At 40.0% G+C, this 23,247-nt stretch overlaps 1 pseudogene; it reads left to right on the top strand.

Annotated features, from left to right (window-relative positions):
* The first annotated feature begins 1,326 nt into the window (after positions 1-1,326).
* On the top strand, positions 1,327-3,845 carry LOC110870271 (annotated as a pseudogene).
* The last annotated feature ends 19,402 nt before the right edge of the window (positions 3,846-23,247 follow it).

Raw genomic sequence — 23,247 nt, forward strand, 5'->3', positions numbered from 1 at the left:
CGTCAACAGTTCGCGAACACATATATTTCTAAACAAACGAACATGAACAAGGTCTTGTTCGTGTTCGTTCTGTTCATTTGCACCCCTAGATAGAGATGACAACCTACATTAAATTAATATATAATTATTTCCTAATATCAATAAGGGGGTTTGTCATCAAAATCATGTTTGTTTTAAAGTTATTGTTGAAGAGTACGAGTCATTGAGTGTTATCCTTGTAAATCTACTTTCATAAAGTGGTTTCTATATACAAGGCCTATTGAAATAGTTGGATGTATTGTTATTATGAACTAGATAAAAATACAATAACATCATATTGTCTGAACATTTACAAAAATTATGGGGCGTTTGGTTCACAGAATGTTTTGGAATTAAAACTGGAATTATCCTTATATTAATAATTACCTGTTTTGAACAGTAATTGAACAGTAACTAGGGGTATTTTTGGAACATCAATAGTTCTTGCTCTCAAAACCTCCACCGCTTCATATAGCTAATATCCTGAATGTTTTTTAGGGTTCCGTTCTACATGGGGATACGGCGGCGGCGGCGGTAGTGGTGAACAGCGACGACAACCGCGGAGGTATTAGTGAACAACGCCGACGACTTAGCAGCGGCTGGCCCTGCAGGTGTGGATGGACCTGACGGTGGTTCAACATGATTGGCACCACCACCGCCAATTTCAGACAATCGGAACCGATGGAACCCTTATCGACTGGAGAAACCCCCAAAAGTTCTTCGCTACATGGTTAGTTGCATCACTCAATTTTGTTTCATGATCATCAAATCTGTTATGTTTTTACGCTTTTCTATGACCCAATTTTGTTGAAAACTGGATCGTTTTGTTTATTTAGGTGATGGAACGAATGTAGAGACAAGCATAGTCACGGCCATGTGAAGTTCGTGTGGTGCTCCAACTATGGCAAGTGTTACCCTATGGTCATTCTGTTTTTTTTCTTTACTTTGTTATATGTGTTGTTACAATCCGAATTGTTAAATCTAGAAGGATTCAGGTGTAGAATTGTTCCGTTCGGAACAAGACTCATTTTAATTATCACAGTGTGTGATTTTTCTGCAATTGTTGGATCATATTGGTGTCGTTCCTGATTCACAGATTTATTTATACACTTTGATCTAATATGTGCATCAGATTGTAGTTAAGTTAAATATATAAACCCTGTGAAATTTGAGTAGAGTAATTGATTGTTTAAATAGAATCACAAAAAAATTCATTTGAGTAGAGTAATTGATTGTTTAATTTGTTTAAACGGTCGACCCGAAACACGACATGATTTTAAATGGGTTCGACACGACACGAATACATATATGGGTCGGGTTAGAGTAGAAGAACTCAACCCGAAACCCATCAACCTGACATAATTGACACCCTTGTCTATGAACATTGCACTTATTAAACTTCATAAACAAGGACACATGAAAAATTCATTTCAGTTTCTAGCAAGAATGCATGATGATTTATAAATTCTAGCAAACTATAACATTCAATTATTTGCAAATTAGAAACATATATAAAGCTATGATTAGGGGTGTGAATTTCTGACACCACCCGAAAACCCGACACGAATCTAACACGAAATTCGCCGGTTGAGGTTTAGTCTAAGCGGGTTCGGGTCAGTTTCCGGTTGAACCCGCGAACCCGTTTAGGTTAACGGGTCGAGTTCAGGAGTTGTGTTTTTAAGTAAATATTAATTTTAATATATTAATTTCAGAAAAAAAATAAAAAAACTCGGGTTAAACGGGTCGTGTTCGGGTCAACGCACGAAGCTTCGGGTCGTGTTCGGGTTAATATGTATGATATGATTTTCGGGTTCGGGTCGTGCAAAATTTTCAGGTTCAGGTCGGGTTGAACCCGCTAATCAGCGAACACGACCCGTTTGACACCCCTAGCTGTGATTATATGTTAACAGAATCTTAGACTGAATGCAATTTCTTTTTCTTTAGGGTCCTTAAATGCGTAACATTTTGAGGGGATGCGTGTCGATTTTACCAACTTTCTCAATCAGAGGTTCTCACTAACTCACAGGTACTAATTTCACATTAGCATTTGTTCATTAAATTGGCGCAAAACTACAGTTGGACATTTTGACCCATTTACTTAAATATGGGTCGGTTTGTGTTGTGTTCAATTTCAAACGGGTCATATAATTATAACATGTCAAACGGGTTGAAAAATACATACAACCTTCTTATATTTGAATTGTTTATTTAAGATTTTGGTTAATAACGCATTAGTTAATAATGCAGTAAATAGTGTTTGTGGGTCAACCTGACTGAAACAACCCCCCGCCCCCAACCCCATCTCACAACTCTTTTAATTCGACAAGCCAATTTTAATGTTACAGCACCCTCATGGGACCGACGGAGATTCCTTCTCAATATGCTGAAATAATAAAATTCCGACTGCACACTATGCTTTTAGTGCTAACTTTATGCATCCAAAGGTGAGCTATTTACATTTTACAATCCCGTCTTATCGATCTCAATCTTAATTGTCGATCTAATGATCTGACTCTGATAACGTTGCTTGATGGGCAGTAGTTGATGCTTTTTGGAAGGGTTTTGACCGATGGGCGGGTCAACTCTTGAGTCAAATGTGACTTATCGGATAATCTTAGCATGAATGCCGATGCTCAGGTTGATTGGTTACAAGTAGTTACATAATTGCTTTGTTATCTAACATTGTTTTGGCTGAATAAATTTAATATTTATAAGATTTTTTTTCTTTTTTTCCTGCTCAGCTAACAAGTGAGCCGCACATGTCGAATGGAAAGGTTAACATCGACTATAAGGTAACTTATATATCTTGTAGGCACTTTATAACACATACATTATGCATGCTGGCTTTTATTTTATTTTTATTAGTTATATCATATGTCACGAAGCAAACATTTCGTTGGGTCCTTTATATGTTTCAGATTGTCAACTAAATGAATATGTTTTTCCTTTTGTGATAGTATTTAATTAATTAATTAAAGAAAAACGAGATAACTCGAGTTGTACATAAGTTGAGTAAGAAAACATAGTTTCAACCTCGAGCCCATGTTAGATTTGGTTTAACTTAGCTCTTTCGTTGAACACACCACTCATATGTAATTATAACTTTTTCTTACAAAAAATAACAAAAACGTAAAAATAATATATGTTTTATGTAGTGTCTGACTCGAATCTTTATGGGCTTGCATTGCACTCTTGCAGATGCCATCCCTACTAGAAAAAGCAATGTACTTGCAGATATATATCGTAGAAAATGGATGTACCAGATGTTTTGCAACCACAGGCTATGTTGGATGGACTTCATAAGTTTGGTACTTGGGTCTTTATTTAGTTTTTGTTGAGTTGGGCATCTACTGGATGCACATAGAGTCACATGATCTCAAACCTCTATTCAAGTGGCTCCATGCCACTCATCATATCTACAATAATCAAAATACCTTTCCCTTTCTTTCTTTCTTTATTTGTAAACAAGAAAGCTTCAAGATATAGATATTTAATCATGGTTATACTTTTTTATCAGGAATGGCATTCCACCCTATAGACGGCACATTGCCTTATTATTGATGGAAGCTATGTGGACAGTAAACATTCACGACTGTATTCATGGGAAGTTATGGCCAGTACCACATAATTCATCACACCACTAATCACTATAGCTAAGTTTATAGGTCAACTTTAGCTCTTTTTGCTCAAAAAGTCATGATTGTACACATGTTTATTTTAGTTGATTTGTCATGTTGGCAATTGGTATGCAAATTAGTCTACTTAACTGCAGCTAATGAATAATATCGGTAATCATGTTTTTGGCAAATAGCTCTATTTAGCTACTCTTGGTGAATCGTGTTAGTAATCATATCATGAAGCGCGGCGCAACGCGCACGCGGGGTAATATCTAGTTTGTATAAGAATTAAAGTTTAGAGTAAACTTTCGTTTTGCTCATTTTAATGGTTTTGCCCAAAACCTTTAAAAATAGCCATTTTCCTCCAATAGTTTGCTATGGTTTTTCCATTTTGCTCACCGCCTCTAACTCCATCCAAATTGTATGTTTTTCCATTTTGCTCTCCGCAGGGAGCAAAATGGAAAAACCATAGCAAACTATTGGAGGAAAATGACTATTTTTAAAGGTTTGGGGCAAAACCGTTAAAGTGACCAAACCACAGGGAGCAAGCAAAACGGAAGTTTACTCTAAAGTTTAAAGGAATTAGATTTGGAATTTAAACATTCCAATTGGAATTGGAATCTCAATTCCATTTTTGTTGTGTTTGGTTGTCTAATGAATTGGAATCCATCATCCCGGCACCCAACCCCCGGTTCGGGTCGAAACGGTACGGGTGGAAACGGTTCCGGTGGAAACTGTACGAGTCAAAATGGCTCTCGTCTAAACACTTTGGGTTGAAACGGTTCGCGTAGAAACGGTACGGGTCGAAACAATTCGCTTCAAAAAGGTTCGAGTCGAAATGGTTTGGGTCAAAACAGTTCAGGTCGAAAGGAGTTGCGTTGAAACGGTTCGGGTAGAAACTGTTGGGATTGAACCCTACCAGAGGAACAGATAATGAAAGCCAAAACCGGATCACAACAGTGGACTCAAAATAAGCAGCGGTTTACACTTGGTTTTCCCCTTGACAGTGGTTATCTAACAGCTGATGGATCTTAAGTACTTCTCACTATAACAACTGATGAACCAAACAAACACTGATGAGATTCTAAAGACTGCTGAAGACAAACACCGTTGCTCTATCAACTGCTGTTTCCTAAGTACTGCTGAAGACACAAGCACTGCCCATTCAAAGACTGATCACCTTTGAAGAAAGCACTGAAGCTCAACATCAGTGCTCAGGCTACAACAGTGGAACGTGAAACAGTTGTTATCTCTTGTTTTGTATTGTACTTATAATCAGATGATACACATCAGTAGTTTGTTTAGAATAGTGTTTATAGGTTGTTAGTTTGTTAGATGTCACTATCATGGTGACGTCAGCTGAGATGCTTCAGTGGTTTGGTTTGCCTATAAATGGAGCAGTACCCTGTACTGTTACATTTGATTGACTAAGTGGATTCTTCTTCTTCAGTCCAATCCTTTCATCTTGTGCAACCAACCTTGGGGTATCAGGCTGAGGGGGAGCTTAGTTCTGTAAACATGTTGTAATCATTTGCTTTGTATCTCAATCATTCAACTTAATGAAAAGCATTTATTTACCAAACTATTTTCTCTTCTGATTGTGTTCACAAAGTTTGTTTCTCATTTCCGCTACACTTAATCTCATTTTATATTCAATGTTCTGTCAAAATTATACAAACGAGCACAATCATGATAGCCTCCGATCCTAACAGAAACGGTATGGGTCGTAATGGTTCCAGCTGAAACGGTACGAACGGTTCAGGTCGAAACGGTTCATGTCTAAAGAGTTTGGGTAGAAACGGTACAGGTCAAAACGATTCGCGTCTAAACAGTTCGGGTTCAGTGGGGAATCTTGACCCGAATAATCGCGGGGGGGGGGGGGGTCGAAAACGTATATATCAAAAAATTTCTATACGAAAACTATATATATAACACTACTGAGCGAAAAGTTCGGGGGGTCGGGCGGCCCTACCAGCCCCTTCTATACTTCGCCACTGTTCTGGTTGAAAGGATTCGCGTCAAAACAGTTCGCGTAGAAACGGTACGGGTTGTAACGGTTCGCGTCGAAATGGTTAGAGTCGAAACGGTACAATTCGAAACGTTTCAGATCGAAACAATATGGGTCGAAATAGTGCGGGTCGAAACGATGCGGGTCGAAATGGCCAAAGATTCCAATGAATTTACTTTAATTCCTTCAGATATAGGAAGTATTTTGAATTTGTTTAGTTAAAGGAATTTGAAGGAATTCATGGCAAATTCCGGTTCCAATTTCATGGTCAACCAAACACGGAAAGATTGGAATTGAGATTCCAATTCCTTCAAATTCTGTAAACCAAACATTTTAAAAGATGGCATTTAAATCCAATTTTCTTAAATTCTTGCGAACCAAACACACCCTAACTATCAGATCATATGTGAAGCAATCAACAATCTTGTTTTTAGTATAATCCTCTAAAGTTCACGTGTTGCGTGACCAAGGTATAGGAAATACAGTGAATGATAAAGTTTATTCAAATTGCTAAAAGTGAACATAATGGTATATTCCTCATGACAAAGAATTTACCTAGTTTATTGAGTAAACTTCCATTTTGCTTTCTGTGGTTTGGTCATTTTAACGGTTTTGCCCCAAACTTTTAAAAATCGTCATTTTCCTCCAATAGTTTGCTATGATTTTTCCATTTTCCTCCCCGCCTCTAACTTCATTCAAATTGTCTGTTTTTCCATTTTTCTCCCTGCAGGGAGCAAAATAAAAAAAACATAGCAAACTATTGGAGGAAAATGGCAATTTTTAAAGATTTGAGACAAAACCGTTAAAGTGACCAAACCACAGGAAGCGAAGTTTACTCTAGTTTAAATTAGCAACATTTATATGGATCATAATATTATATCTTTATGCTTTTTTTTTTTTTTTTCAAAAAGGTTTTGATCTTTTTACTTTTTAGACTATGGGGCATGGGGCGGGGGTTGGGGCGTGGGTTGGCTGAAAACGTCCAAGCCATCACCCTCCGGTGTTTTATGGGTTTGGGCGTGGCCCAAGGGGCGGGAGTTTAAAGCCGGGCGTAGGGCGGGGCTACGAGACTGACTTGGCGGGATGTGATTGGCCAACAAAACTAGCCGTTTGGGCTAGCCTTTGGGCATTATTTAAAAAAAAAACTTTTTTCATTTATAAATACCTTACCATATTTAACATTTTTCTCACCCAATATCAAACACATAAAACACAATCTTGCCATGAGTTCTTCAAGTTCAAGTGAATCGTCATCATCATCTGACGATGGTGCGGAAATATTTCTACAAACGATCGCGACGGTGGTGAAAGCTATCGTGGAAGACGATGAGGAAGAGACTCCGCAACCTAAACGGAGGAGGTACATCGCTCGTGAACGGCACACCGCTAACAATATGTTGGTAAACGATTACTTCTCAGCGTAACCTAAGTATGATGAAAAAATGTTTAGGCGTCGTTTTCGTATGAGTAGAAACTTATTTTTAAGGATATCTAGAGATCTTGGGGAGAAGTATGTTTATTTCCAACAAAAAACGGATGTAACCGGGCAATTAGGATTTAGTACGTGGCAAAAGGTCACGGCCGCACTGAGACAGTTAGCGTACGACAATAGTTCGGACATTATGGATGACTATTTAAAAATGTCTGCACGTGTAGCTAGAAAAAGTCTTCACAACTTTTGTTCGTGTATTTTAGAATTTTATAGGAAAAGATATTTGAGAAAGTTCTCGTTCAGTGACATGCAACAAATATTGGAACATCACGCCGATTATCATGGGCTACCCGGGATGCTAGGTAGTTTAGATTGTATGAAATGGCTTTGGGAACTTTGTCCAACCGCATGGCAAGACGCTCACACGAGTGGATTTCACGGGATGCCAGCCATCATGCTTGAAGCGGTTGCATCCCAAGATCTTTGGATATGGCATGCGTTCTTCGGTATGCCAGGTTCACATAATGATATTACCATCATAAACCACTCGCCCCTTTTCAATGATCGGGTAAATGGTATAGGACCCAAAGGAACTTTCTTTGTAAACGGGGTTGAGTACGTGTATGGGTACTACCTAGTTGATGGATTTACCCAGAGTGGGAGGTTTTCGTAAAATCGTTCACAAGACATGGTACCATCGATCCGAAGAGATTAAAGTTTAACAGGGTCCAAATGGCTGCACGTAAAGACGTCGAGCGAGCATTCGGTGTTTTGAAGAAAAGGTGGCGAATATTGGCAATGCCTTGTCGACTATGGGACAAGGATCAGATTGGAAACGTGATGTACGCATGTGTCATTCTTCACAACATGATTTTGGAGGATGAAGGTAGAGCGATCGTTACATGCTATGATGACGATGACTCCCAACCAGGTAACGTAACAGTTACAGACGAAGATAAAGCGTCAAATGAATTTTTGATCAAGTCAAGGGATATACATCACAACCTTCGATCTGATTTGGTGCATCATGTTTCAACGATTCCTTGGTTCGAAACCGACGAAGGCGACGAAGAATGATTGTTTTTTATTTTGATACTATGTTTTTTGTAATTATTATGTATGTTTATGTAGTTTTTAATGGTTATATATATATATATATTAAAAAAAATTGATGTGGCTTGGCCACGCCAGCCCAGCCACGCCCACAATACCCCTACAACTTGGGTTTGTGTATTGAGTGCCCCAATAATCCACGTGTCAACCCATGCCCCAAACCCCCGCCCCACCATACCCCACGGTCTTAACCCAAAACTTTTTCATCCTTTATAGTTTTAACCTCATAAAATTTGTTTTTTTTACGTTTAACCTATAACTTTTCATTATTTGCAATTTTACCTCGCCATTGTTTCACTTTCAACTTGAATTGGCCCCAAGTTTCGTTATAAATTTTGCGAGTTAACACGACGCAATTTGTGTGTGTAGTTCAACGTGTTTACATTTCACTTTACGTTTTCATTCAAATTTTTGTGAGTTAACACAACGCGACGTGCATGTGTGGCTCAATGTTTTTATGTCTATTTTTTCCCGTTTGATAGGTTCGTCACAATGCACGGGTCCTACATCGTCTTAGTTATTAATTTCTATACTTTACGTTTCGGTCTAATTTTTTCGTATTAACACGCCGCAACTTCAGTGTAGGTGTCCGCTAGCGGTGGTGTGACATTAATGCTATTTGACATGGTTCTACGCCCACCGCAACGCTTGGAAGCTTAATTCTAGTTATTAATTAAAAATCATAAACTTCTATAATTTCTTTAGGGAAAAATACCAAATTAACATGTTTGACCAATTTTTTTTCTTCTAAAATAAACATCACTTTTTAGTATTTTCAAAACTACTTAAACCAATCAAATTGCGCCAGGTAAGCTTTGTCAACCGAGACGGCTAGTATTCAGCATGTTTTTTTGGCAAAAGCGCCGGCTCACCCCCGCTTTTGTTTATTTTAGATTTTTTTTTTCTAGTCAAATATGTTTATTTTAGTAATTTTCTATTTATTTTATCTTTGCAAGGATTAAAAAATATGCACAATTTTATTAACTAATAGATATGAATAGTAAGTTTGGTTTACTTATAAACTGTGTTGGTTAGCATGTACAAGTAATCAAGTATTGTTGCAATAGACAAGAATGATAAGTACGTCATATTACCTTAAATGTTTTAAAAGTTAACCAATAACCATCACGTCATACTTTGAGGCAATACAAATTTCGCTTATATCATAATCATCCAGTGCCCACTTGATGCATGACTGAAGGATATAAAAGGTAATGACTAATAAAACTGATTCACTTAGATTGGGTGGTGTAGTCTCGCATCCCTGTCAAATCAGTTTTCATAACGTCCTATAACGACTCTCTCCCCCGTTTTCAAGGCGTTAGGGGGGGGGGGGGGCTATGGAGGGGGCTCCATCTTTTTAACGAGCCCCAAAGGGTTATGCAGGTGGGGCCCATTCATTCCCACAAATCAGATTTTCCTATTTTGATTTCTTTTTTTATATTGTTTAAATGGGGCTTTAAAGAGGCATTATCCAACACCGTGCAAGTTAACGATAAAGCCCATCGCTTATGTGTACCTACGTGACACTCTAAAGCCCATAGAGCTTTATACCACACCATCCCGTATACATGATGGTCATACATTATAAAATACATTCCTAATTTTGGTGAAAATAATAATACGAGCATAAGAGCCACATTTGATGGACACTCGATATTGGGATTGAACTCACCAAAGAAATTTTAAACTAGAAAATATTCGATTATTAAAACAACTATAGTCGATCAGATGCTTCGACTATAGCCAATTCGGGCAACTAAAAGAAGCTGAATTTTGATTTCTTCAACTAACAATCCGTTTACACACCTTTAGGTAATAACAAAGTTTTTTGTTTCGAATCTTCCCCCGAAGTGTTCATCATCAGATTTAAAGGAGGTATTTCGTTTTTTCGGTTCGTATGAAGGGTCTTATATAGCCAGAAAACTAGATAGGTTGGGGAAGAGGTTTGGGTTCGTATCTTTTAGCGGTATTATGGATGTGAAAAAGACGGCGGGGGAGATGTCTGATCTGTGGATGGGGTCTTTAAGCTTTTTGTTTCTGTGGCTCGATTTGTGGATGGGGAGAAGGTGGATGTACCGAAGGAGGATGATGTTAACAGGAGGAAAGGTACGGGGAAGGCAGATGGTTTTCATGCAAACCCTAGTGATGGGGGAGCACAACATGACAAGGTTTATATTGGCGAGGGGGTTGTGGGGGTGAATGAGGGAGGAGGACGCACGTTCTTAGACAGTCTCTTAAACAGAAACAAGGTGGATGTTTTATCGGTTGATGATAACGTGGAAGGTTTCTATCAATGGCATAATTTTTCGGTTTTGGGTAGAGTGGTGGATTTCAAAAGATTAACGGAACTAAAGAGGTGTTTTACATCTAAAGGTTGGAAGAGTGTAGGGATCAAGTACGTTTCTGGCTTCACTGTGATGTTGGTCTTTAAGACGGAGGAGGAATGCGATAATTTTTGGATGGAAAAAGATAAGTGGTCGGATGTTTTTGTTTCGTTGGAGAGGTGGAATGGTAATCAAATGGTGGCGGATGAGAGAATAGCGTGGTTGAAGGTTCATGGGGTTCCGGTACAGTTAGCGATAGAACAGGTTTTCGATATGGTGGGTAGTCGTTATGGAAAAGTTATTAAATCAGCTAGGATGTCCTCTGAAGATTGCAATTTTTCTTAGGTGTACATTGGAGTGTTGTGTAATTCTAGCCGAAGGATAGTGGATAGGGTGGACATCTCTTGGAGACGTAATATATTCCAGGTTTGGGTTGACGAAGATGTTGGAGAGTGGGTTCCGGATTGTGTCGAAGAGATAGATGATTTGGTTGAGGAGATGGATCAGGATTTTTTGGTAAATAGGAATGTGGGTAATAGTGTTGATGATGTCGAGGGAGTTGAAGTTGAGGTGGGTGAATTAAGGGAGGTCCATAGTGATGGGAATGATATGGCTTTCAATATAGGGGTTGTTCATAATGAAGAGGGTGCATTAGTCGTGCGGAAGAAGTTTAAACGAAGATCTTTGTTCAAGAATAGGGGGGAGGCGAGTAATTCTCAAGAGAGACCTAAGAAGCGTCAAAGGGATGACAATGATCCGTTTGGTTTGGATAAGTTGATTGGTATTATCGTTTCTTCTTCATCGGCCCAGAATGATTTTAATGATAGGGAAGTGGGAGATAATTTTGGTACGCCGGACTTGAATGTTAGTCCAGAAGAGGTGGGCATCAACGTCGGAGCTGTGGGACAGCATGTGGACGAGGTAACCACTCCGATGGTGAATGATAATGGAGATTCGGTTACTGTACAAGTTGAAGCCGATAAGACTGTGAAATTGGGAGAGTTATTAGGGGCATCAGACCTTAACAATTTTGTTCCAAAGATTCAAGAGGTGATTAGAGAAGAAGGATTTCAATCGGGTGCTCAATGAATGTTATGTCATTGAACAATCGTGGGTTGGGGAGTTCTAGTAAGGCGGAATGGGTTCGTAATCTTCGTGTTAAACATGAGGTTCATTTCATTATGATTCAGGAAACACAAATGGTGTCGTTAGAGGGGGTGGATGTTGGAAGGTTTTGGGGAAGAGGAGATTTTGCTTTTGAGTGGGTTCCGTCTTCAGGACGGTCTGGCGGATTATTATCGATATGGGATTCCAATGTGTTCATAGTTGAGACGATTTAGAAGTTTTCAAATGTATTGGTGGTTTCAGGCAAAATGAAAACTAAGGGGGTGATGCACCATTTGATTAATGTTTATGCTCCGCATTCCGCAGTGGTGAAAAGGGCTCTTTGGGCAGAGATTAGTGGCCTTATAGGGGATGGCGATGGGTTTTGGACGGTTGCGGGTGATTTCAATTCGGTTAGAAATGAAGAGGAAAGAAGAAATTCCTATTTTAACTTATCCGAAGCTTATGATTTTAATAGTTTCATTGAAGATACGAATCTGCATGAGTACTCATTGAAAGGTAGACGGTATACGTTTGTGGCGGGTGATAAGATGAGTCGGATAGATAGAATTTTTGTGAATTGGAACCTTTTTTCAGCTTGGCCGTTGGCAGAATACTTAGCTTTGGAAAGAAAATGGTCAGATCATAGCCCGCTTATTTTAAAGACGACGTGTAGAAGCTTTGGGCCTAAACCGTTTCGGTTCTTTAATTCGTGGTTAGAGCGTCAAGATTTTACTGATTTGGTAAAGAATGCGATGTCTGTTATTGTGGTCGAAGGGGCTCCGGACACTCGACTTATGATGAAATTTAAGAAATTGAGGAGTTTAATCACGGAATGGGCGAGAAAGTGTTATGATAAGGATCGTGGTGAAACACAAATTCTGGAACAGGAACTTTGCAGTTTGGATGCTATCATTGAAGAACGACAGTTATCGAAGGAGGAGGTGTGGAGCTTGGAGGAGATCAAAAGAAGGTTACGCGAGCTAGAATGGTTTCGCCAAAAAGATTTGAAGCAGAAAGCGAGGAATAATTGGGCTTCCCATGGGGATGATAATACGAGGTTTTTTCATGCTTGCATTAATAAGAGGAAAGCTTCTAATTACTTTCCGGGGTTGATGGTTAATGGGGTTTGGGAAACGAAGCCGGAAATGGTCAAAAGAGAGGTGCTTAGATTCTTTAGATTGAAGTTTAAGGAACGTATGATCGTGCGTCCTAAACTGGTTTGTCATGGGTTGAAGAAGTTGGATAGTAGTGAAGCCGAAAGCTTGATTCAGAACTTTTCTATACAAGAGATTAAATATGCGGTTTTTTAGTGTGGGGCGGACAAGGCCCCGGGGCCGGATGGTTTTAATTTTCGATTTATTAGGTCGTTTTGGGATTTGTTCCAAAGTGATTTTCATGATTTGATAAGGCATTTTCACGGCGCAGGGGGTTTTAGTCCGGGGGTGGGGTCGTCTTTTATTACTTTGATTCCGAAGATTGGCGATCCGGTTGAGCTGTCCGATTTTAGACCTATTAATTTGATTGGGATTATTAGTAAGGTTGTTTCTAAAGTGTTGGCGAATAGGCTGAAGATGGTTTTGGGTAAAGTTGTTTCGGAAACTCAGTCAGCTTTCTTGACTGGGAGGTATATATTAGACGGACCTCTGATGGTGAACGAGGTGATTTCGTGGGCTAAGAAGCGAGAGAAGAAAATGTTTCTTTTCAAAATTGATTTCGATAAAGCTTACGATAATGTTAATTGGGATTTCCTTTTGTCGGTCCTAGAACAAATGGAATTTCCATTAAAGTGGCGTATTTGGATAAAGGGGATATTGGTTTCGGCTAGGTCGGCGATTCTCGTAAATGGGTCGCCTACCTTTGAATTCGGTTGTCAAAAGGGTATACGGCAAGGTGATCCCATCTCCCCTTTTTTATTTATTATTCTTATGGAGGCTTTTTCTTGTTTAATGAATAGAGCTTCGGAGTCGGGAGCGTTTGATGGTGTGCACCTTCCGAATGGTGGCCCGGTTTTATCTCATTTATTATTTGCGGATGATGCTATGTTGATGGGAGAGTGGTCTACATTTAATTTCGATAACATGAGGCGGATTTTGCGGATTTTTTATTTGTGCTCGGGTCTAAAGATTAATCTTCATAAGTCGGTTTTGTACGGTATAGGGGTTGAAAAAGATGAGTTGAACGATAGAGTGGTTTTTCTCGGGTGCAAAAGAGGAGAAATTCGGTTTACGTATTTGGGAATTAAAGTTGGTGCAAATATGAACCGGGTTACTAACTGGGAACCGGTAGTTACCACATTTAGAAGGCGATTAGCGAAGTGGAAGGCGAATTCTTTATCTATGGGAGGACGGGTGACTTTGATTAAATCCATTCTTAATAGTCTTCCAACTTATTATTTTTCCTTGTTTAAAGCTCTGAAGAAAACTATTAATGAATTGGAAGGTTTGATGAGAAGGTTTTTGTGGGGTGGGTCTGATGAGGTTAGAAAATTAAGTTGGGTTTCGTGGGAAACGGTTACAAAGTCCATCGCGGAGGGGGGATTGGGAATTGTTAGACTCGAGCTTAACAATCAAGTGTTGCTGGTTAAATGGGTTTGGAGGTATCTAAACGAGAGCCATCATTTGTGGAGAAGGGTCGTTATGTCAATCCATGGGTCGTCTAGGGGTTGGGGAATTGTTCCGGTGAATAACGCATATACATGTGTTTGGAAGAATTGCATTTTGATGTGCAACAATATAAAAGTCGAAGGTAAAGGTATTAGTAGTGTCATTCGAGGCCAATTAGGAGATGGGAAAGGTATTCGGTTTTGGTTGGATACGTGGTTGGACGACGAATCATTTAAAGTTAGTTTTCCTAATTTGTTTGCGCTGGAAAAAGAGAAAAGAGTGTTGGTGTGTGATCGGTTGGAGACTCAAGGATCTGGCCGTATTATGAAGTGGAGTTGGAAGCGTCTTATAAGTGGTACACAAGAGCTCGAAGAGAAGAATGGATTGGAAGGGTTATTGAGTAGGGTTAATTTGAATGATAGGAGAGACGATTGGGTATGGTATAATGGGAGGCAAAAAGAATTTTCTGTGTCCGAGGTCAAGAAGTGGTTGAACGGGTCGACGAGCAATGGAGAAAGACTTGGTTTTACTTGGTGTAAGTGGGTGCCTCTTAAATGTAACATATTTATGTGGCGTCTCTTTTTGGATCGATTGCCTACCAAAAAGGCTTTGATAAGGAGAAATTTACAAGTGGGTAACCCTTTATGTGAATGGTGCGAGATAGAGGAAGAATCATCGGAACACTTGTTTATCGGATGTGGTTTTTCGGCCGGGGTTTGGAATGGAGTCTCAAGATGGTGTCGTATTCCGGATATATATGCATTTCATATTAAAGACTTGGTGGGTTTGCATGACACGTGTGGGACGACAGGTACCAAGAAGATGGTACTTCAAGGGGTTATTATCATCGCTTGTTGGGTGTTGTGGAAAGCTTGAAACGAAAAGATATTTTCAAATAAGCATTCGAATGTGGTGGAAGTGGTGACGGACATCAAGGTTTTGGCTTTTTTTTAGTACAAACATAGATTCAAAAACGGTATAGTGGACTGGGATAGATGGTCTAATTTTGATGTGATGTAATCGGTTGTGTTTGTATGGTTTTTGGTTGTTGGCTTGTTATCCCCGTCTTAGGGATAGCTTCTTTGTTGTGGTAATGAAAGTTAACCTTCAAAAAAAAAAAAAAATATAAACATATATTTATAGCATGCACATTCCATCCATCAAACCATCTCTATCTTTAAAAATTACTTTTTTTCTAAAAATACACTACGACTTATCCCATATTTCTCTCCCTCAAATCTAAATTTTAAAAAGTTGTTAAAGTAACTTTTTATATATAAACAACTACTATTTATCATCAATCAAATAAAAACGAGACATATATTAAATAAGTGTTTGTGAGTAATATAAAGATAAAAATGATGGATGAGATGGGAGAGGTTTTCTAAAATGAAAAATAAATTTTGAAAAGTACGATTTTTTTTTATTTTAATTATAAGGTAAAAATGGTGGAGAGGATGTGATTGCTCTTATACACCAAACCAAAGATGCATATAGTAATTTAATGTATAAGATCATGGGTAGTGGTAAGGGTGAATAATGCCCCCACTCTTGGGCGTTTTCTGTCATGTGGCAGTACAATCAACAAGGGGCATTATTTTTGCGTTTTTTTTTTTTTTTTCTAAAATGGGTGTAACGGGGATGTGAGCATTATGTTAAAAGGATGTAGAGAATTAAATAAAAATAAAAAAACCAACAAAAAGAGCTATTGGCCAAAAAAAGGAAAATTAAATGTGATTGGCCATTCAAAATTGCTCCAAGCGTGATTTGAAAAACACCAAAACAAAAAAATCAGCCAACATGCTCAGGGGGTGGTTCCCTGACTTGTTTGGTCGGGACCGGGCAAAAAAAACTGGGCAACCACGCCCAGTACACATGGTCTAAGAAAACTGATTTAGTGAAAAGACAGATTTTATATGAAAGTAAAACAACTTTAGAAAATTTAAAAAGTTTTAATAATAATGAAATTTACATAAAACGAATAATAGATTTTGTTATAAAATTTGTTGGAGATTATAAAAGCGTATATATGTTTTATAAAAAAATTGGAAATATCTTTCAATGAAGTTTATAAGGTACAAATTCACTTGGTATTGACTATTGTTAAGATTTTGGAATAATAAATTGTAATTTTAGTCTCCGAATTTTGAACCAAAATCACATTATAGTTCAAATAGTTTTCTTTTTGTGTCATTTTTCATCCAACTCACTAACTCTATTAAAAAAAGTCATTTAACTTAGGGGCATTTTTGGTCAAACCACATTTTTTTGCAGGTGCCATGGTATGAGAATGCTGGTGTGCCGATTTACAGTGAAGATAATGACGGTGGTTGCTGGTTTGCGATGATGGCGGTGGTGTTGGTTGATGACATGGGTGGTGGAAAAGTGGCCGGCGGTGGTGGAAATGGTGGGTGGTGATGGTGGTGGCATGGGTGGGTGGGTGGTGATAATGCAGGCAACTAGGCAAGTGATGACGATAATAGAAGGTTATGATGGGGTGGGTGGTGGGAGATGGTGGTGGTTGAAAATGGCAAAAAATGACAAAAGTCAGGTACTAAAATGACACGAAAAAAAAAACTATTTGTATTAAAATAGCAGAAAGAAAAACTATTCAGACTAAAGTGACATTTTGGATCAAACCTCAGGAACTAAAATGACAATTTACTCAGTTAATAAAGAATCGGGAGCCTAATTCTATTACAAGCTTGAAAAAATGCTATACCCGGATCGGGATAAGTGGGTCGTTTTTTATGAGGTCGACCTATTGTAATGTTGTTTGTTTTGGTTGTATCCCCTTTTTTTCATCCTCATCCTCTTGCTGGGCACTATATCAATATATAGATGTTTTTATGTTAAAAAATTACTAAAAAAAATAATATGGAATTACTAATAACGATGATTTACATTATGAATCGCCTAATCCAATCAATGACAAAACAATTAATTATCAAAACATCTTGATATAAAATAAAAAAGCTACAAAGAACAAAGTGTAAATGAAAATAATGTAATAGGTCGAGGTAAGGTTAAACCACCTACTCAAAAAATATGTTACCTTGAAACGGATTTACATAGGTTAACATCACCTACGATCATTGTTTGTCTCTATCAGTTACTTGTTATCGTCAATGACACCACCACTGCCACCGAACAACACCACCTTCTATGCTACCACCTCCCGCCACGTCGACGACACCACCACCACCACCACTGTAGCTTTCTTCATTGTTGTTGACACCATCACCACCACCACCGTCTATGCCATTACATCCACCGTCACCATCATTCACCATAAAAAAGATACATCAAGTAAACCTATTTTAATACTTTTTTTTAACAACTCATTTCAACCTAAGTCTAACTTTTTTTCTAAACTCATTTTGACCCGAGTTGAAGGGGTAAGGTCCCAAAAACCTCATAAAAAGGATTTGAGACCATACCACAAACTGGCCTTTCAACCTTTTAACCTTGCGCGGCCGCGCATTGGTCTTACAAAAGGGAGAAAGTAATCAACAATTTATAGTCGCGCGCTCAAAGGAAAGCATAAAATCCTTGCGCCTTCTTCCATTAGCAAAGGATTGAAATCCTAAAGATCAATACTTCCGCCCAAATATCCAAACTTGGTTATTATTTTGCCCAAACTTGGGATTTACATATCTGTGTCCACACAGTAAGGTGTCACACTAGATTACAGCAGTAATCTTCTAGAAAGAATATGATCGTACACCACCCAGACGGTTACTACCGTCTGGACACGTGTCATTACCACAGGCATCCCTGAAACCACAACGAAAGCATGCAATTGGAGAATGATCTCCACTTAATCACTTTTCACGTGGCAATTCCCCAGCCTTAGATCAAACCACGATCCGTGTGCATTCACATCGGATCGAGGCAACTTGATGTGAGATCAAAGAATTTAACGGAAGAAAATATAACCGCTACGGCGTTAGCATCTTCCGTCATCTTTTCAATAACAGGTTTTCCCTCCCAAACTCCCGGTTATAAATACGAGAACTGTTCAGGTAAAAACTCAGATCACACTCACTTCTCAAATACTATCTCTTCTCCATTACCAATACTTATTCTCACACCGGAGTCGGGTCAAGGAGAGAACCCTCTTCTCCCCTTGGCGAGGCTAACAGTGCTCTTTTTTGCAGAACCACCGGAGAAGAAGTTCGGTAGCAACTGAATCAACCGAGAGAGAGCTAACCCTTATATGCGGATTCAAACCCCCTAGATATTTCGGTTCCGACCATTTATCTAGTGTTTCTTCATTGGCGCCCACCGTTTTCTCAGTTTTTCTAGTTTCTACCTCGTTTCGATTCAGTTCATTCCATTTTTCTGTTTTTGCACATGGCAGAAAATTCGTCATCTCACCGGCAATCTGGTCCTCGACCAAACGTCGGAAACAATTTACCAGTGGAAGGGATTGTAGAAGAGGCCTCAGACGATAATGAGGTTCAATCCAATCGAGCAAATGATCCTGTTACTCCAGGAATGTTACCAGCAAATCCCGCTCAGTCAATTTTACCACCAGGAGAAACTCCGATATCATGGTATGTCCGATCCCAAGGGGCATTAAACGCAATGTACACACAGTTGTGTGCTCAAACTGCTCCCGTGACCCAATCACGAATGCCGAGATCTAGAGTTCATGCTTCCCAGCGAGAAGAATCAACTTATGATGATACAGGCAGTTACCAGAGACAACACCGTGGTGAACCACACCCTCGTCGAAGGCAATCGGTTCATGATAGGTTGGGTTACCAACGGGACACTCACACTGATGAATCCGATCAAACATATCGTTTGAGTGCAAACACTAGCGTATTCAACAGACTGCAGCCAAACTATAACAAATGCAAGCCTCGAGCGGTTTATAACACTGAGGCAGAGCATAATTATGACTTAGTTTACCGCCCTGAAGAAGCAGCAGAAAACTCGAAGTTCATACTGGAGATAGCTCTGGCTCCATTGGAGAGGGCAAAATTACCATCTAACGTTGGGAAATTCAATGGGTTAACTGACCCCGATGATCATCTGAGAGTATTCACCAGCGCAGGGTTGGTTGGCGGTTGGACTCTTCCGCTATGGTGTCATTTGTTTGTACAAACATTAACCGGCCCAGCGCGAATCTGGTTTGATAACCTACCGACGGGACAGATCGAGTCATGGAAAGATCTGCGTAAAAAGTTTTTAACACACTTCAGCCAACAAAGGCGTTCCATGCGTGATACATCCGATGTCATGAACATCTGGCGCCGCGATGATGAGAATCTGGAGGATTTTATCACCAGATACAATAAAGAAGTGTTGGAGATTGGCGGTGTTAACGAACAACTAATCCGTGCTCAGTTTAAGTATGCGGTTAGATGTGACGACATGGTCAAGGTATTATCTGGAACAGAGGGCCTCCCCAAGAGTTGGGAAAAGATAATGGCGGCGGCCAAGGTTTATGCGCAGACTGAGAAAAACCTTACTACAAACAGGCCACCACCACCACACAACAGGCCCGCAGACTTAAGTGCAACCGGTGAGAGAAGGTTCAAAAAATCATGGCGCGAGTCATCAGGAAGTCGTTCCTCTGAAGATGCCCGCACAACAATCAACAAGCTCTCTGCACAAAGAGAAAACAAGCACGAAAATATGGAGAGGCAGTGGACTCCCCTAACAAAGACCCCGGCGGAGGTTCTGAGTACTGAGGACTACCAGTTCAAACCTCCGATTCCGATGAAGAGTAAACGTGGTCAAGACCCAGCGCAATACTGCGAATATCATAAAGACAACGGGCACACCACGAATAACTGCATATCTCTGCGCATGGAAATAGAGAAAGCCCTCAAAAATGGAGAACTTACGCATTTACTCCAGAATATGCGCAAGGAGATTAAGCAGATTACCCGGGGAGAAGAAAGCTCAAACAAACGGGCCAAAACTTAGAGGACTCTATAGGTTTTCCGCAGAAAAGACGTGACTTATCAAATGCGGCGGAACTATCAGGGAGTAAGTTAAGTTCCATTTAATTATCAAAAAAAAAAACTTTGTAACGCCTCCGAGCTTTATCCATGAATAAAATTACAAAGTTTCTATTATTTTTGTGTTTACAAAGTGCATGCAATTTCTTTTTAGTAAGCGCAAAAACATTATGGTAGTATAAAACAAGCTCCATGCGCGGTCAGTGATCACGTCACAAACGACCATAAACTCACACATGAGCTTCATACCAACTTCATTCGTCTTACTCAAGTAAAAGCAATTGTACTCATGCAAAATATTGTAAAGTCATTTAACAAAACAAATAGAAACATACTATCTTCAGCGTACAAATACGCCCTAAAGAGCTTCAAACACAGCAGTGTTTCGAATTCTTGCGCAACAGCGCACTGACAAAACAAGGATCTACATCCCACAAAAAACAAATTGTTCAAAACAATTACATCCTACTCTAAATCTTCACCCTCATCCGGAAAGATTTCTTTAAGTTGCGCCACGTGATCATCCGATTGCAGCGCCACATTTATCAACTCCATAACTGGAAGTTGCAAATTATTAAACTCTGTCTTCAGGGAAGCAAGCGCAGCGGCAGTATCTACGCCAAAGGTAGCAGACTTGCTATCATCTCAGTTAACCTTCAGCGCGCTATTCACATGTTGGGAGCATTCCGCGTAACCTTGCGCATACCCATCTCGCCGTGCAGCAACCATCAAATTAGCAACAGTTTTATCCAGTTCTTCAGAGTTTAAACAGATTCAGCAACCTATGAAATCAAGCGAAAATAAGCATAAAAAAAAAGAAGCGCATATATGATTTCGCAACAAAAAAGGGAAAAGGAACTTACACAAGCAATCCCGCGATCCTTCAACCAGGCCATATCATTCTTTAAAGGGTCAAGCTCGCTTTCCGCTGTGACCCGCGCCGTTTCTGAATTTTCCAGTTTCTCTTCAACCTCAGTCAAACGGCGGGAGGTTTTAGTATTTTCGGAATGCGCAAGTTCCAGATCCTTCTTCAGTTGTTCCTGGTCAGAAACCAAAGCAGTAAGTTCCTCTAATTCTTTATCTCTAACGGCAAGAGTGGTTAAAGCTTGTACCTCCCGTTGCTCACTTCGTTCCCTATGAGAACGCGCCTCCACCAGCGCAGCTTCCATATCCGCTTTTTCTTTCTTCAATCTTTCTACCTCCGCATCTTGGTTCTTCAGATTTTCAACTTCAGCCTTGAGGTTATTAATAATATTACGAAGGTTTGCCTTCTCAGCATTATCCTTTTCGCAAATTTTTCTACAATTTTTACGCTCTTCGGAAAGGAGAGCAGCTTTAGCCTCCGCTTTTCTTCTCCAACCAGCAACGGACCATTCCTCAGTCTTACGCTCAGTTTCAAACTTGGCTTGATCAGCCTCTAATTTAGCCATTAACTGAGCCAGACGCCTCTCCTCTTTGGCGAATTTCTTCTGAGCCCCCATAAAGGATTTCTGCTCCTTATGCATGCTGTACCGCTCACGAACAATACGGTGGGTGGTAGAGACATGAGAAGCAGTTTCAGCAAAATAAGACTGGTAGGTCTGCTTATAAGACCGATCTTCCTGAAACTTGACCTCCCCAGGTGGAAGTATCCCCTGCAACCAATGTTGGCACACATGCCAATCCGCGAAAGTATCACCTTTCTTCAAATTCCAAACGGGGGCATGAGGGTCAGCAACATCCTTCTCCGTATAGGTCCGATAGTAATAATCTCCCAAGGTTTCCTATGGGCGGATGGGAGATTGTTTACTAACACCAGCAGACGAATCTTGCTCTTCAACTGTCACCTTCTCAACATGCTCCGGGGTAGTGGCCGAAGGTTTAGGGGAAGGAGTAGAAGTTTTTTCAGTTGCCCCTTCCCCCAGGTCTTGAACAACAACCTCAGGGGTTGGGGGATTATCAGCATCACCCATCACACTTGGGTCAGCTTCAACAGGCTCCTCAGCTTCAACGGTCTTCTCCACACCATCAACCTCTGTAGGTTCCAGCTGATCAGCAACAGAAATGTGTGGAGGGGTAGAGGGAAGTTCTTTATTTACCACAGATGGCAAGTTTGTGGGAATTGAAGCAACAGGAACTTCTGGAAAAGTAAAAATCCATAAGGATCTAGTCCGCATAAAGAAAACAAGGAAAGATGCTACTTACCAGGAACAGATTCCGTAACAAAGGCATCAAGATTCCCTCTTCGGGTAATTTTCTTCCTCTGAACTTTTTTAGGAGGTTGACCCTCCGCGTCAGTGTCAGCTTGCTTCCTTTTACCAGCCTTCCTATGCACCAAATGCTCGGGACTAGAATCCAAATCGATAGGCTCATTTGGATTGGAAGGGGGAACGTCAGCAGAGTCCCTCGGCTCAGGTTTCGGTTCTCGAACAGTCACTACAGGAGCAAGACCCTCCAAAGAATCAGAAACCACCACATAATCACATCTGGAGTCAGGAGAACAGCGCGTACATTTCTTCTCTCCAACACTCTTCATCTTCAACGGTTGAACTTTAACAGCTTCACCCCTCTTCGACGAAGAAGCAGAAGTTGTCGCGCGCCTTTTCTTTTCAGGGCCTGTGCCCAAATTCAACAACTCACCTGCAAAGGCGCAGAATAAAGAATTTACCCACAACGCGCAAGAACAGGAAACAGAAACAAATGTAACTTACCCGCACCAGCAGCCGGGTGAACAGATAAATCCGCATCCCGCGGAAGAACAAAATTTCCCACAATGCGGTGGTACCAAAGCTCTTCTTCTGGTTTTTTCTTGATTGTACCCATTCGACCGCCTTCCCTCTTGAAGGCAACAACATACAGAGAAACAACTACATTCGAAGAAAGCAGCGGGTCAAAAAAAAAAAAAAAAAGAGAGGGGAAGAATCCCAAACTTACTATGACCATCCTCCGTATATACAGGTTTGTCGTCACGCTCCATCTTCCGGTTTAAACTCATGCCGGCTCCAACAAGAGCTTTCTCCGGCAACACAATATTAGGCACATCTTTCAAATCTTGATACCAGTTC

This window comes from Helianthus annuus, chromosome 8 (genome assembly GCF_002127325.2).
Source record: "Helianthus annuus cultivar XRQ/B chromosome 8, HanXRQr2.0-SUNRISE, whole genome shotgun sequence".
Classification (NCBI taxonomy): Eukaryota; Viridiplantae; Streptophyta; class Magnoliopsida; order Asterales; family Asteraceae; genus Helianthus; species Helianthus annuus.